Genomic DNA, 17,240 nt, shown 5'->3' on the forward strand with positions numbered 1-17,240 from the left:
GGAGTCTGCTTCCTTATAGATGGCCATTATCTAACTGGATCCTCACATAGTGGAAGGGATAAGGGAGTTCTCTGGGGTCTCCTTTATAAGGGCACGAATCCCATTCAACAGGGCTCCCCTCTCATGACCTAGTCACCTCCCAAAGGCCCCACCTCCAAATGCCATCACATTGGGATTACATTTCACCATATGAATTTGCATGGATATAAACATTCAGTCTACAGCAGAAATAGAAGACTTGAATAATACTATCAACCAACTATACCTAAGAGACATTTATGAAACATTCCACCCAACAACAGAAGAAAACACATTCTTCTCACGTGTACATGGCATATTGTCAGGACAAGCCACAGGTTAGGCCATAAAGCAAGTCCCAATAAGTTTAAATGGACTGAAATCATGCAAAGTATGTTCTTGGACCACAGTAGAATGAAAGTAGAAATCAGTTATAGAAGAAAGTTTGGGAAATCCCCAAGTTGTGAAACTTAAATACCACACTCCTGAATAAACCAATGAGTGAAAGAAGAAATCACGAGGGGAATCAGAAAATACTTTGAGACAAACAAAACCAAAAAGACAATATACCAAACTTGTGGGATGCGGTGAAAGCAGTGCTTAGAGGGAAATTTACGGTTCTAGACACTTACATTAAAGAAGAAGAAAGGTATCAAATCAGTAACCAACCAATCAAATCAATATTAGCAGCTCTATTTTTGGAAACCATGCCCTTTATTATTTTAAACTTAATTGATACCTACATATGTGGCAGATGATTAAATTGATGTGTAAATGGAAATATCTTTCCTTTCAAAAAGTAAGATGTAATATGCCTTAAAAATCAATTCGTATATACTATAACAAAACAGAAGGTGGGAAATAGAAAATAATCACCCATAAGATCACCATTTTAGCATTATACTCATTTTGATAGCTGCCCCATTTTGATTTCCTCTACGTTTACATATAAGATACAGCAACAAAGTTGCTGATATGGGATTTGGGGTTATCAGGGCATGGAAGGTTTGGTCTCATTACCTTCTACCTTTGCAATTTTGAGCTCAGGGTCTCTATCCCCTCATTTCATAAAAAGCAGAAAGCAGTGTCTTCCTCATAGGGTAGCTGTGAAGGATCAGGGAGATGGAGAGATTTAAGAAAGTGTAGGTGGGCATGGCACCCAGGGCAGGGTAATTATGCAAAGATGGGAACTGGTTCTCCTTTTACTTTTTCTTTACATAGCGTCATTCACAGTACGCGTATGATTTCATATCTTGCTTTTTCCACACTACATTTTCTCAGAAGAATATTTTTGTTTTTTTTTTGTTTGTTTGTTTGTTTTTTTTTTATTTTTTTTATTTATTTATGATAGTCAGAGAGAGAGAGAGAGAGAGAGAGAGAGAGGCAGAGACACAGGCAGAGGGAGAAGCAGGCTCCATGCACCGGGAGCCCGACGTGGGACTCGATCCGGGGTCTCCAGGATCGCGCCCTGGGCCAAAGGCAGGCGCCAAACCGCTGCGCCACCCAGGGATCCCAGAAGAATATTTTTTATGTTGCTTTGTGGCCTTCAGAATTAAGATGATTTATTTCTCATAGTGCTTGGCTTATCATGATTTCATAACCTTTTCCCTTTTCCAGAAGACAAAGGACTGATTTATGGTTGCTACACAGAACTAAATTTAAAAAAAAGAAAAAAAAAACTTCTCTAAATATCTTCTTTGATTTGCTGGAAATTTCTGTCTTCAATTTTAAAATGTTCCCCACTTTGACTCAATTACAGAAGCTCTCTTCACTTTTTTTTTTTTGAAGGCAATGGCTTTATCCTGAGATGTTTCACTCTCTAGTGAAGCCATTTTTCCTTTGATTTGTGATGCTCTTTTTTTTTTTTTTTTTTTGGTTCTCCAATTGGTTAGGATAAAGATGAGTTCTGCCGCAGTTCTGAACTCCATCAAGGTTTTATTCATTTGTTTTCCTGACCATCAAAGCTATTATTCTAGGCCCTGGTTACAAACTGTGTGGGTGCCAAGTGCTCTTGTGGGTGAACATAAGAAGCCTTTGAGTTGATTGTGGCAGTTGCTTTAAGAGCCTCTCCACAGCAAATACACAGAAGCTATCTGGATGGTTTCTCTTAAAACAGAGATCTGGAGGGCCTAGTGTGTGAACTAGTGGGGGAGAGCTGGAATCAGTGAGAGAGCATTCGGGGGGTAGACCTGAGACCAGAGAAGCACATCTGCTCCAGTCAGCTTGGTGGAAGGTGGAGGTGACTGAGGACCCAACTGTAGAACCCTGGACATGGGCACATAGATTTCCACGGGCTAAAGGACACTTCTGACTGGCAGCACTTGCCATGCTTGCAACACACTGGAACTCAGTACGCCATCTCAGAAGTGTGGGGATTGGTACGGGGTGCCAGTGTCTGCAGACAGCTTGAGTTGTCACACCTGGGAGGAGGTATGGGCTGCTACCGTCATCTAGTGCACAGACGCCAGAGATACTAGTAAATGTCCCCCAGTGCCCAGGACAGGCTCCTCCCTGCCAGCCCCAAGCAAAGAATTATCTAGTCCCAAATGTTAGTAATGCTGAGAGTAAGTAATCCTGATTTTCCCAGTTTGAAGGTTTATGTCGGGACTGACTTGTTTGCCTTTCCAAACAATCGGTGTATTGTATTTTACAGAAATTAAAACATTAATAAAAAGAATAATAAATAATTGCCCAGTATTTATTATCTCTTTATAGTCACAGAGACTTAGGAATAAAAATAAAACCCTCTTGAATAGGATTCTTTTGTCAGCTGGTAAACGAAATATATTTATGGTAGATGGTATACATAGAATATTCCCCAGTAATAGTATTAGGCCTTAAACACAACTATTTTTTATAGGTACTTTTTTCATCTTAAATGTATCAGAAAGCAGTAGGTCATCTTAGCGGCTCATCAAGTCTTTTAAAATCTGAATGTTAAGCATTTGTAATCACCGGCACCAACGTCAACGTCATCCTTTTCGTTGCCCTCATTGGTGTGACCACGGAGTGTGTGCTCAGGGGATGCCCGACGCCACGGCTCGTGCTTTGCGTACGTTAGTTCATTCACTGCTTGTGCTGACTACCTGGAGTATACACGATGCTGCTCAGACACTTAAGGAAAAGAAGGCCAGGAGACTTTACGAACTTGACCTGGGGTACCCCGCTTGCAGGCCACGGAGAGGAGATGCAGATTGTCGTCTGTCATACTCCACAGCCTCTCCTTTTAATCACTGTCACCCACTGCATTCTCTGAACAACAACTTCTCTTAGTTGAATCTTCCAGGGTTTGCAAATATTTCACTGTGTCAGGTCAGAGTAAAACAAGCAAAGGCTAAGCTCTTCACAAAGAGGTGATCCTCTAACTCTGACTCATTGGTTTATTCATTCGTTCGTTTGCTTATTCATTCATTTGTGCGTGAACTCATTCATTCATTCATTCATTCATTCATTCATTCATTCATTCAACAAGCACTCATTAAGCAAGGAGCATGTGCCAAATGTGGAGGGTATCAGCGTTGTCGACTCGGATATGAATCGGCGTCTGCCCGGCTTCAGCTGAATGCACAGAACGCTGCATGGAAGCACAAGTAATTTGCTTTTTTTAAAGGTCTTGAAGAAGAGGAAGGGTTGATGTCCATAAATATCAGAGAGTGTGAAAGAGAGGAGGGTTGAGAGAAAGGCAGAGGAAGGAAGGGAAGGAGGGAACGGAGAAAGGGATGGGACAGCAGCGACAGTGGCAGTGCTGGGGACCACGGGGGCCCGGCTCGCTGCTGACAAACGGCACAGAGGAATGCCAGGCCTCGGTGGAGGCCGCCTGCGCTCCGGGGGCGAGCGAGGGCTTGGCAGGCGTCGCTGTGTCATCACGAGGCAGCCGGCTCCTACCCGTGGAGGCTTTGCTCTCGTTCCCTCTCCCGCTGCGTGCAGCCCACACAGAAAACCGGGGAAGTGAATTCCAGGCTGTCTAATCAGGCTTGGCTGCGTCGTGACAACACTGCTCGTTTTAACTCCCTCCGCACGTTGTGGCATTTGAGAAGGGGAAGGAATCACGAGGAGCAAGTCAAGGCTCGCTTGTGCTCCGGGGCCACCGCTCCCCGCCTGGGAGGCCGCGGCTCCACAGCCTCTGGTTTGGGGCTCTATGCAGACGGCCAGGTGGTGGCTGCTTTAATCCCAGGCGGGGCCCGTCAATTGGCTTCTCACTGAGGGAAATTTCTATCAAGCAGTCCACAGATTGGAGTCGCTTTGGTCCAGGCAGGTGGCAGAAAGACTGCTCAGAGCAATTCGTCCTGACTGCTGGAAAACCAGCGGAGCGCAAGCGAGTCCCACTGCCCCCAAGTCACCGGTGGCTCTTCCTCCCACCGCAGAAAACCTGCCCTGACACGCAGCGGGCACAGCCTAATCCTTAACAACTCGCACACTATTGCACTGCCCAGCTCTCGCCTCGCCCCCCCATTTTGGACACAGATGATAGGAATCACGGCTGCCCTTTATTTTTATTTTTTTTAATGATAGTCACAGAGAGAGAGAGAGAGAGGCAGAGACACAGGCAGAGGGAGAAGCAGGCTCCATGCACCAGGAGCCCGATGTGGGATTCGATCCCGGGTCTCCAGGATCGCGCCCTGGGCCAAAGGCAGGCGCCAAACCGCTGCGCCACCCAGGGATCCCACGGCTGCCCTTTAGCTGCAGAGGCAATGATTCATTCTGGAGAACTTACCAAACAGGTTTATTAAATTCTGAGTGCTCAAACATCCGTTTATTCAGACTCAATTGCTTTTCATCTTTTAATCATTTTGTACATGAGCTACTTGGAATTTACTTTAGCTGAATTAACCTTTTTCTTCATAATGCAAGTTAACAGCTCGAACCGGATTTCAATGGGAATGAGTAAAGTATGGGAAAGACTCATTTAGGAAGTGAACATCTGCCAGGCCCCGCAGTGTTAGAGGAGGCGCCGAGGACGGTGCCCCTGCGGGAGCTCACGGTCCGGCCAGGGGAGGACGTGAGCGGGGGCATTAGCTTGTAAAGGTTGCAGCAGGAATGACGCAACGAGACACAGCCTTTGAATATAGGCGACGAAGATTCTAGAGACGATGTTAGAAAACAAATATTCGAAAAGAAGGTTGATGAGCAAACACTTTAGAGGGGACTTGGGTATAGGTTCAGGCCCCGGCTTTGCTATTCCCTTGGTCTGTGATTTGGCATAATGGCTCTGTGTCTTTGTCTGAAAAATAAGGAAAAATCCCTACCTCACAGGGGTGATTTTGCTCCTGACCCTAAGGGACATATTGCAATGTCTGGAGAAATGTTTGGTTGTCACCCCTCAGGGCAGATACCACTGGCACCTAGTAGGTTGAGGCCAGGGGTGCCACTGACTATCCCACAATGTGCAGGACAGCCCCCCACAAGAAATGTCAGTAATGATGAGATTGAGAAACACCGAATGCCACGGTGCGCATAAAGTCCTGAGCCCAGTGGTAGCTATTATTACTGATGAAAGCATGTTACCAGGGGAAGGAACCTAATCGAAGGCATTAGGCAGTGGATGTGCTAGAGTGGGCACAGCTGCACTCCACGTCCAGCTGTATCATGTAGTAACTCTGTGACCTTGTGCAAGTTGCTGGGCACTCTGAGCCACACATCTAAGTAGGAGTGAGGATACCAATCTTGAGACGGAGCCATAAAGACATGGAGTTGACTCCGATGGGGCATCTGGCATGAACCAGCATCCAGAGAGTGTTCATGCCCTTCATAGTCCCCACTTCTTGCCTATACCCTGTGTCTTCTACCCTCTTCTACCAAGGGCAGCGATTGGTTGGTTGGTTTTTAAATGAAATGCTCTCTAAAGAGTAGCTCTGCAGATTTTCCCAGGGAATATAAAAGAGCTCACTGAAAATGAAACTCCACTAATTGTCTGTGACTAACAGGAGCTCACCGAATCACCTGCAAGCCTCCGAGAAGCTCTCTTTCTCCGCCACCACCTACCTTGCGTCATCCAAGCCTGAGCCAGTTTGTAAGAGGATTTCTAAGCTGCGTGTAAGCCCCTTCTCCAGGAGGAGGCACTGCAGTCCCACTTTTCCAAACCCGCAGCAGCTCCAGTTTCCAAAGCCCTTGTCTCCACAGTAAAATTACAAACATTTCACTCAAGTGCTTTCATTTTGTTTTGGAAGCTTCAAGGGATTTCCACTCCTCCTCCTACCATTTTAAAGCAGCAAATATACCTGGTTTGTAATTTCAGACTTTTCCCTGAAGAAAATCAGCTTAAGAAATATTTGGGAGGCCAAGCTGCCTTCTGTTATCAAGGAAAAGTGAAACAATGCATTTGAGACACCATTTTACTGAGCATTTCGAATGGGCTTGATGGCCAAAAAGAGGTATCTCATCTTTTTAGTAACCTTTGGTGCACAGACTGTTTTATCGGAGTCTGGTCTAGAAATGAAAACAAGATCCATATCAATATAAACATCCAGAAAGTGCCCTAGGTGTCTTCTCTATGACGTCTTCTCCTGGCTCATGCCCATTCACATCCAATTTATACCTATTATTACTCCCTAGGAGTGTTTCCTCCCTCTTTCTGATGTTGCTTAACTTGATCATTAAGTAATGTCCACTTTGTAATAAGAGTGAAACAGGTAGGCAGGCATTAATAAACACATGTGCCCAACAACATGGCAGCTTCGCCACTGTGAATAAGCCACTTAGGAGGGCACCACGAGCCAGGCGATGAGGAAATAGAGGCTTATTTGGAGTTTTAAGTTTTAACGAAATCACATCTTTTAACGAGAGACTAATAGCAGCAATAACATTAACAAGCCCTTGTACTTGATTTTAAGACTTCCAAAGTACTTCTATGTTCGCTTTTGAGGCTCACAGCAGTTCCATGAGACAGGAAGGGCAATGAATTTGCAGTTCCTTCTTATGTGACTTCCAACTTCACACAGGGGAGAAGATTGTGGGATGTGTCATCTCCTTCCAGAGAAAGTTCATTTTAAGAGTATTAATTAAGCCTAGTTAAGAGCATCTGGAAAAAACAAACAAACGGGTGCAATCTCTTTAAATTAGAGAAGTAGGATCGCCACACAGTCTACAGCAGGTGCCAAAGAAGGGTTAGTTACAACCCGTGCCATGGGCCAGAACTGAACAGGTAATGGCTTGCTCTGCTTATACCCAGGAGGACTTTCTCATTGAAAAGACACCTAGGATTAATCTATCCACTTCTATGAATAGATATAGCCCAAAGGAAATGTACTCTCTGAACTTTCTTTTTTTTTTTTTTCCAATTTGAGGTTGTTGGTTTATTTTAAAAAGGCATGTTTTGCAGCTATTAACGTCCCACATCATACAGATAACCAGCTTTACCTCCCCCCATCCCCACCCCATCCCCTCCAGTTGTCTTTTATATATATATATTTTTTTTTAATTGAAGTTCGATTTGCCAACATATAGTATAGCACTCAGTGCTCTCATCCTGTCAAGTGCCCCCCTCAGTGCCCGTCACCCAGTCACCCCATCCCCCTGCCCGCCTCCCCTTCCACTACCCTTTGTTCGTTTCCCAGAGTTAGGAGTCTCTCATGTTTGGAAAATGAGTGGGAAAAATTAGAGAGGGTGACAAAACACGAATTTTTATTTCTATTTATGATTTTCTTGCTGCCTAACCTTAAAAAATCATATTGTATCATTTTTATTTATTTAATTTTTAAAAGTAGGCTGCACAGTCAACGTGAGGCTTGAACTTATGACCCTGAGATCAAGAGCTGCATGATCTATTGACTGAGCCAGCCAGGTGCCCCATATTGTATCCTTTATATACGTATAAACATACAATACACACACACACACACACACACACACACACACACAGGATCCCAGATTTGAAAATCAGGTTGAAATATCTTCATTTCAGAAAGACTAGGTGGCAAACAAATGCCCCCAGGGAAGACTTCACTTTAAGAAACCCCCAAAATCATCTCCCTAAAGGTACACTCTCCTGGAAAGCTCTCCACTGTCACCAACAGCCAAGAAATGGCATCCTGGATTCCCTGTAGAATCATATATGAAGTTTACTGCTGGTTATCTGTCAGGGGAGAGAGAGCCTGGGAGTCTGAGCCAAATCCAATTCAATTATGGGCCAATTATAGACCTGCTTCCACTGCCAGGAACGGGCCACACCACCAACCCAGCTGGTTTCAGAGCCCCTGGCTGGCAGGGACTCCCTGTACATGAGTAGAAGAGCTGGTGGCTCAGATAAGACAAAATAGCTGAGACGGTGTTTGGAGAGCAGCACAGATGGCGAACGCCAGTATGCCTCCCCTGAACCTCCTAACCATCTCACTACCAATCTTTCACAACTGACTCCAGACTCCATTTTCCCTCCTGGGTGGCACCCCTTCCCATGATCAAATTATGAAACACCAAGAGGTGGTAGTCAGGGCTTTGCTCTCGCACTCGGAGTCAATCTTGCAGCCCTGGCCACGCTGCTAACTAGGAGCACAGTGTCTGGATTACCCGCATCACCACTGACAGCTTCACCCAAGTTAGGAGTTAAAATGCCAAGAAAGGTGAGTTAGAAACTTGGGTTAGGTGAAAATAAAGCTGTCTCTGTTAAAAATCAAAACAACTTTGTGAAGTCTAGCTGGCACTTCCAGCCGAATGACATCATTTCAGGTCTGTATTCTAGCATCGAGTGGTACAGTTCTCCCTCCGGGCTGGCTTTGCCTGTCTGATCTGCCAGTTTAAGAAGCAAGCTCATCTCTAACTTTAAGGGAGATCCCGAGGAGAGCGGGGACAAGGCAGCACCAAGGACAGCATCCCGTAGGCTGTGGCAGTGGAAACCATTTAGATTGGCCTCCAGCAGCGGTCATCAAAGTTTCTCAGGGCCTTGGCATCACGTGGAGGGCCTCCTGAAACTCAGACTGCTGGGTCCCACCCCCAGAGTTTCTGATTCAGTGGGTCTAGGGTGGGCACGAGAATCTGCATTTCTGACAAGTTCCCGCAGGCTGCTGCTGCTGGTTTGGGGACCACACTTTGAGAACCACTGACCTCGAGCCAGTAATCTAGATTGTTTAGGTCTGGACATTGAGAATTTCTAACTAACCCATCATCTGATCCATAGTTTTATAGCTAGTATCCAAAGGTATAGTAAGCAACTTGGTCAAACCTCTTTGCTGAAATTCAGATACACAAAGCATCAATGAAGCAACAATCATAAATGCTTAGAATAGGGTTTCTGAGGGTCAGGCACCATGCCAAGTATGTCACCTTGTGATTAGTAAATGAGTTAGAATTCATAAGCTCCATTTCACAGGGGACAAACCTGAGGCACAGACAGGTTATGTGACTTCCTCTAAAGTAGCACAACTAGACAACAGGACAACTGGGATTCAAATTTGGGCTGACTGGCTCTTAACCCATTACCCCAGGCTGACTCTCCATGTGGCAGATAGGATGAGCTCCATGGAGGTGAAATGTGCTGTGTAAATTAAGAAGGACACTGCTAAGGGGCCAGGAATTCTGGCAGTGGCATCAACTTACCTACCAGTCACTTAACCTCACTGGTTCAGCATTAATTTCTGTAACTGTTTATTAAGTTTGGACACCGTTACAATCCAAGGGTTGGCAAACTAGGTCCCACAGGCCAAATCCAGTTTACTATGTAGTTTTCTTTTAACACTTTTTCACTGAGAGATAATTCTAGATTCCCATGCAGTTGCAAGAAATACTACCAAGAGATCTCTGGATGCAATGGTTGGGAAGAAATAAGAAAAAATCATTTTTCCAATCTCTATAGAAATATTTCTAAGGAAGGCCTTGCCATGTTTTGGATATATGCAGAGACCAAAAAGTCGGGTTTGATAACCTTCATTCAAGCATACTGTTATGTATGTCCAGGAAGTGGAAGGAAAACACAAAAGGGGTTCTAAATTTGAACACTTTACAAATCCAGTACAAGACAGGACCAGGATCACAGCTACTTGGATGATTGATAGGCAATTGTATAGCTTTTCTCAAATATTATGACATAAGAACTGAAGCCAGTTTCTGAACAACTGTGTTGCCCAGCCTTGGGCTTTGGGTGGGAATCACTTCTTTTTATTCTAGTTATTGTAGTCTTGGAGTCAGGCAGCAATGAATTGCTGGATGTAGTTAGACTTGAGATCCTCAGTGTGGGCTGCACTAGGGTCACCTGGGCTTGTCTGAACCCCACTTCTGACCAATTAATTCTCTGAGGGAGGAGTATATTTCACAAGACCCGAAGGTGAGCCTAGTGTGCAGCTTGGGTCATAAAGACCAAGTTAGTGAATGTTTCTAAGGTCTTCCCAGGACAAACCAAATGGAAATGTTTGTTGCTTAGGAAAGTATTTCTTTGGTTGAATGTCAACGTTGCTGGGATGGAAGTCCCCAAATGTGGGAAAGAGCCAAGCCTTCTTGGAAAGGCATGGAGCACAGATGTACACTTATGTATAGGGTGATCCAATGGTGAGCCACAGCTTCTGTTTGGGATAGGACATGGGGAAGAGATAGTGTTACCCAGAATGCCATTGAGTGCAGAACAATAGCCATACTGGGCTTGGCATGGGCCGAAGACACCCTCTAGTGAGTGTGCTGTGCCTTCTCAGTGCTGCGGATATGTGTTTAGCCAGCAATATGTAGAGTTGTATTCTCATAGGTCAGGGGACCATCTGTGTTACTTATTCCAGCCCAGCCCAGTAGGTCCCCTCTATGCTCCCTGCTTTGCTGTATGTCCCCTACCCTGGAGAGTCACTTGACTTTAACCATGAATTTAGCAACTTTTAAGCCCTGTCCCAATCCGTCTCACCCTAAAAACTGTCAGGGCTGCTGTTCTCTCCAAATAATCCCAGTCACACCCTTTGGAGTGACTCACCAAGAGAAGAGTCCAAGTAAGTCCCATTCCATTGGAGTTTCTTTTAACTTGTTCAGCCTCTGGGTATAAACACAATACAAGGAGGGTTATGTTTTTGGTATGATGTGCAAAGCACTGATTGCTGAGTGCTGAACTGTAAGCTTTGGTTCAAGATCAGTCAGCTATGTTGGCCTGCTCCCACAAAATTGAATCCATGAGTTCTCAGGATGCCAGATCTCTAATGTCTGGCTACTCACCATTTCAGAAATGCCCAAAGCAGTCTGTTCCTAGCCTCTGGCTAAGGATCTGGTTTCTGACATAAGTGCCATTTCTTGTGATTCCCATCAATAACACCTATTCATTGACACATAAAATACAAGAGCTAGACTTGACTTATAGCAACTGTATTACATATATATGCGTGTGTACAAGTAACACATGTATACACATATGTATATATGTATTATACATACACATACATGTAAGTTTTTATTTAAATTCCAGTTAGTTAACATATGGTGCAATATTAGTTTTGGGTGTAGAATTTAGTGATTCAACAGTTAACATACAACACCTGGTGCTCATCAAGACAAGTGCCCTCCTTACTCCCCATCACTTATTTCCCTCATTTCTCCCCCCCGCCCACCTCCCTTCTGGTAACCAGCAGTTTGTTTTCTAGAGTTAAGAGTCTCTTTTTTGGTTTTCCTCTCTCTTTTTCCCCCCTATGTTTGTTTTGTTTCTTAAATTCTACATATGAGTGAAATCATATGGTATTTGTATTTTTCTGACTTGTTTCACTTAGCACAGTACTCCCTAGCTCCATCCACATCGTTGCAAATGGCAAGGTTTCATTCTTTTTTTATGGCTGAGTAATATTCCATTATATAGATATACTACTTCTTTTTTATTCATTCATCAGTTGATGGGCATTTGTGATCTTTCCATAATTTAGCGATTGAGCAACTGTATTGTCTATTGCTGTGTGACAAATTACCCCAAACCCTGCAGCTTAAAACAATAAGAAGTATTATCTCAGAGTTTCTGTGCATTAGGGATCTAGAGGTGGTTGAGCTGGGTGGTTCTGGCCTGGAGTCCCTCATGAAGTTGCTGTCAAAATGTCAGGTGGGACCATAGTCATTTAAAGCTTTGACTAAGACTGAAAGATCCACTTCTAAGATGGTGTACTCATGGCACTGGTTAATGGATAATGACTATTATCAGGAGACCTTACTGTCTTTCCATGTACACCTCACCACTGGGCTGCTTGAATGCCCTCACAACATGGCAGCTGGCTTCCCCCAGAGGAAGTGATCCAAGAGAGAGCAAGGCGGAACCTGCGGTGGCTTGTATGACCTAGCCTTAGAAGTCACACTCCGTCATTTCGGTAATATCCTATTGATTGTCCTAGTCAGCCCTATTCAGTATTAGACAGGACTACATAAGGGTATGAACACCAGGAGGCAAGATTCACCGGGGACCATCTGGGAGATCTCTCCAATAGTACCTTTTTTTTCTAAACCAACGAGAACACTGGGGTCCAGAGAAGTGAGGTTTGCCCAAAGTCACTCAGCCTTAACATTCCAATATTTGTTTTTCTTTCAACCCCAACCGATCCTTACCACCCACAATTTCTTATATTTATTTAAAACACCAAATGTTGTTTATCTTTGGGAAGATTAGAAAGATTATTTCCAAATGTGAAACCAGTTTCCCTGATGTTTTTTAACAGAGGAAGCCTTCAGAAACCAGACAGCGTATAAGCAAAGTGTACACTCCAAGCACTCCGGAAAGGTTTTTCCTCACTTCCTTGAGTCGTTAGGGAGGCAGTGCTCCAGAGGGAAGGAGAAAAAAGCAGAACCTCTGAGGGAAAGCAAACTCAATAGAGAACTAAAAATCCCATGTTTGAGGGATAAAGTTTACCTTTTGCATGCTGTTCTCTCTCCTCGGCTTGTTCCCATATTACAATGTTTTCCTGCTCTTGCTTTTGATTTCTGAGAGTGAAAGAACAAGAAAAAGAAAATAAGAAGTGAGGAAACAAACAGAGTATCACAATCAAACCAATGGCAGGGCCACCCTCCTTAAGGAGTGTGGGTTTCATTAACCCCAGATAAAAGGCAGCGACCTGGCCACAGGGACTCCCTAGGAAAATCACAGATTTTTTTCCTTTAAAAACTTATGTCTCTGAACACACACACACACACACACACACACACACACACACAGATTTTTAAGCACAAAGCTCTGAACTGATCAATATTATCAGTTCTTTTCTCTTCAGGATCCTCTTTGAAACAGCCATCTTCTAAGAAAGGCAACAGCAAGAAAGAAACCTCTTCTTCATTCTCTATCCCTTTTCTATCAGCTAAAAAAACGACAAGGCCTGTCATCTCTGATCACCGTAACTCGTCAGGAGACACGACCACTTTCTCCCTGCCTGACCTATTTTGTCTAATGGGGCCCACTCCTGTGCCCTCTGCCACGCTACCTTCTCTCCCGAGTTCCATTTATAGCAGAGCTTTATTAATGGTTAAATCGTTAGGAGCGGGTCTGTCTCCCTCCCAAGGCTTCTTTCCCCTATTCAATAAATTAAGCCATGGGATCCGAGAGACTGTCCATTTCTGCTCTATTTAAGCTCAGATTCTTCCCAGCTCACAAAATACTGTGAACTGACAGGTGAGAGCTCAGTATGAGTTCCCAGGGCCTGCCCAGCAGTCTGTGGTCACTTGCGATTTGTTTCGTATTTAGTTCTCGAAGTAACGCTTGTGTGGCCCATGGGAATTTACCTAAGCCCTTGATGGAATTCTCCTATCTGGAGCTGAAATGCTTCACCGAGGAGCCTTTGGGCCTTCGCTAATGGTGAATGGCCTCCTTTCACAATCCTCAGGCAAGGGCCCCTGGACAAGTGCTAGGAGGGTCTGACATGTTTGACCCCTCTTTTCACCTTGAAAGAAGGTTTGCAAATTCCATTCATCCGCCATTCTTGTTGCTGTCACACAGGTGACCTCACTGAACAACTGGAGCATTAGTGGCCCACAGCTGTCAAAGTGACCTGTGCATTTCACTTCTCAGAGCCTTTTCTCACTTGGTTTTAGTTGCCAGAGCCCTGCAGTCAACAGACCTTTCAAAAAAAAAAAAAAAAAAAAAAGAAAAGAAACAGAAAAACCACAAAACTGATAATGTCACTGCCCTGCTGAACACCCTTCAGTGGCTCCCCATTACCCCTGGGGCCAGTATTAACTGGCTTATACTCACCAGTGTTCCCCCATCTTGCATTGCTGCCTGCTCAGAGCATTTCTTGTTCCAAACCTAGTGAACTGCTCCCAGTTCATGGAGGTGCCACGCTAACACGAGGCTGCTACACATGCTCAGAATATTCTTTTCAAGTCTTTCTCCTATACCCATTAGCTGGTTAGTTCCTACCCCTCATTAGGTCTCAGATTATTTTTTAAATAGATTTTATTTATTTTTAAAGATTTTATTTATTTATTCATTCATTTATTCATGAGAGACACACAGAGAGAGTCAGAGACATAGATAGACGGAGAGGCAAACCCCCTGTGGGGAGCCCGATGTGAGACTTGACCCCAGGACCCCAGGATCACTACGTGAGCCAAAGGCAGGTGCTCAACCTCTGAGCCACCCAGGTGCCCCCAAGTCTCAGTTTAAATACAATTTCTGAAAAGCCCTTCCATGGTCCCTTAACTGAATAGCACCCACAGCAGCCACCATTTATTTTATTATCTGACTGTCCTTCCAGATGTTCAGTTCCTTGAAGAGGGATAACTTGTCCCCTAGTGTATCCACAGTACCTAATACATTTTCTGACATATGATGTAACCAAATTAAAGCCAGGCATTTTGGTGCTCACCTTTAAGACCATTTACACATATTTAAGTCCCAAGCCACAACCAAAAGAAGCGTAAATTGGTTGCCAAAAATGGCCTCAAAAATGAATGCAGATCTTCATCTAAGAAGGATTTACATTGTAAAACACACAGTAAAACTACTCCAAAAGTCTCTTGATTCATTTCCAGTGCAAGATCCCTTCACCCTAGAGACTTACCCCAAATCTCTCATTATTTCCCCCAAACCCAATTATCCGCTGATGACCCCAAGCCCTCTGTTTTCTGTAATTTTGACTCCGTTAACTCCTTTCGATTCTCTACTCGAGCCACTTAGACCTCCACCAACCATCAGCACCACAATGAGCCTCCAGCCAAGATGACAATGACTGAATCCTGCTTGGAGGGCAGAGGGGAGTAAGGGATGTGTTGACTTATAAGATTTTTGTGGAACTTGTAAGCTTTTCTTTTTTTTTTTAAATACATAGAGGTGCTCTGCTAATTGCTTTAATAAGTTATGCTCCCTACAACCCTATAAGCTTGATACTCTTAGTTTCCTGCACTACAGAGGAGTACTTGACCAGGGTGACACGGCTAGGAAGCAGGAAGAGTCAGGATCTGAAGGTGAGAGTTCATGCTAAAATGCCCCCACAGTAGGCACTCAGTAAACATGAGCTGAACATATAAACAAGATCCCATCTGGGAACCAGTTTGGAGGCTGGCAAGGCAAAAGGTGTGGAAGGGTTTTCTCTGATGAACTGATTGCAAGTACATGTCAAAGCTTTACTTCAAAGTTGCTTAAAGAAGGGGAGTGGGAGGCTTCCAGTTAGGAAATGTATGTCATGGGGATGAAAGGTACAGCACTGGGAACATAGTCAGTAGTATTGTCACGGTGTTGCATGGGGAAGACGGTAGCTACACTTGTGAGCACAGCACAACATATAGACTTGTTGAATCATCATGTTGTACACCTGAAACTAACGTAACACTGGGTGCCAACTATATTCAATAAAACAAACAAAAAAAAAGTTGCTTAAAGAAGCTTCAAAAAAAAAAAGAAGCTTCAAAAGGGCTAGTTCATAAACTTGGAATAGGAAATAATGTGGTTAGATAACATTGTTAGACCAAGTAGAAGTGGTCATTAAACTCTGTTACAAGGCTGATTTAGTGAGGCAGGTAAATCTAATTTCCCAGAAGGGGCTCTTAATCTGATTAAAGTTGATCAGAAAATCATTCATATGTTTTATCAGAAATGCCCCAGAAGGGACCACTCATCACACCAGAGCACACAGCTGTCCCAGCTCAGGTTTGGGATCATTTTCTTTCACAGAAGTGTTTCTTGACCTCAGCAATCTTCACATTTGGGTGGGATAACTCTTTGGGGTGGGGGCTGTCTCAGGCCCTGTGGGATGCTTAGAGTATCCCTGGCCTCTACCCACCAGATGCCAGTGGCACCTCTTCCTTCTGGATGTAATAGCCTAAAATGTCTCTACATGTTGCCAAATGTCTGTGGGAGGGGACAAGATACCACCTCACACAGTGAGAGAATGACTCCTCTAGACCCTTGATTCTCAAAGTGTGGTCTATGGACTAAAAGCGATGGCATCTCTTGGAAGGTTGCTAGAAACGCACAACCTAAGCCCCACCCAGACCCCTAGAGAAGGAATCTGCAGTTTAACGAGATCCCGAGGTGCTTCCTATGGACATTAAACTCTGAGAAGCCCTTCTAGGCCAGCAGTTCTCAACCCTGCCTGCACATCAGAGGCCTTGGGAGCTCTAAAGAATACTGCTCACAACCCCAGAGACTGATGTCATTGGTCTGGGGGCAACCTGGGCCTTGAGAGTTTTAAAAACTCTCCAGGTGATTCTAATTTGCAGCCAAGTTTACACTTCTTGTTCTGGATAGTTTAAAAACAACCTGCCCTACAGCTTTGGGAGTGATTTCCAAAAACCTATATCGAGACCTCACATCTCCAAAGTGATGTTTCTTTCCTTCCCATGAACATCCTTCTTTTTTTGACCTTTTATCACTTTTAAGATGACAGAATTAAAGTTCTTTGATGATGGTTTCAAAAGGTAGGATTTGGCTATAACTAATTTAAAATTATGGTTGGAATGATTTGGGAAAAAGAATGAAGGCATTGGTTTAACCTTCCCCAGGTAACTTCTTAAAGAAGTAAAAGCCATATAGGCAGTGATATTGTAAAAGTGATGTATGGTGACAGATGGCAGCTACACTTGTGGTGAGCACAGCATAATGTATACAGTTGCCAAATCACATATGTTGTACACCTGAAGCTAATGTAACATTGCATGTCAACTAAAACAAAATAATTTTTAAAACTTTAATTAAAAAAGAAGAGCCAGCAGAATCATCCCTCAAAATCTTGCTAATTTTAAAAAATGTCTGTACTTGAAAAAAATCCAAACATTAAACAGCAAGCTCTAACAAGAAAATTGTTTTGCATGAAATGTGCAATTATATAAAGAGCCCATGAAAATTGGGAACCAAAACACTAACA

The 17,240-nt window shown here is 43.9% G+C and overlaps 1 protein-coding gene across 3 annotated transcripts in view; it reads left to right on the forward strand.

Annotated features, from left to right (window-relative positions):
• The window catches only part of SMPX (small muscle protein X-linked), a 59,065-nt gene that overhangs the window by 32,339 nt on the left and 9,486 nt on the right, over positions 1 to 17,240 (forward strand). The window lies entirely within an intron of this gene.

This window comes from Canis aureus, chromosome X, assembly GCF_053574225.1.
Source record: "Canis aureus isolate CA01 chromosome X, VMU_Caureus_v.1.0, whole genome shotgun sequence".
NCBI classification, from domain to species: Eukaryota; Metazoa; Chordata; class Mammalia; order Carnivora; family Canidae; genus Canis; species Canis aureus.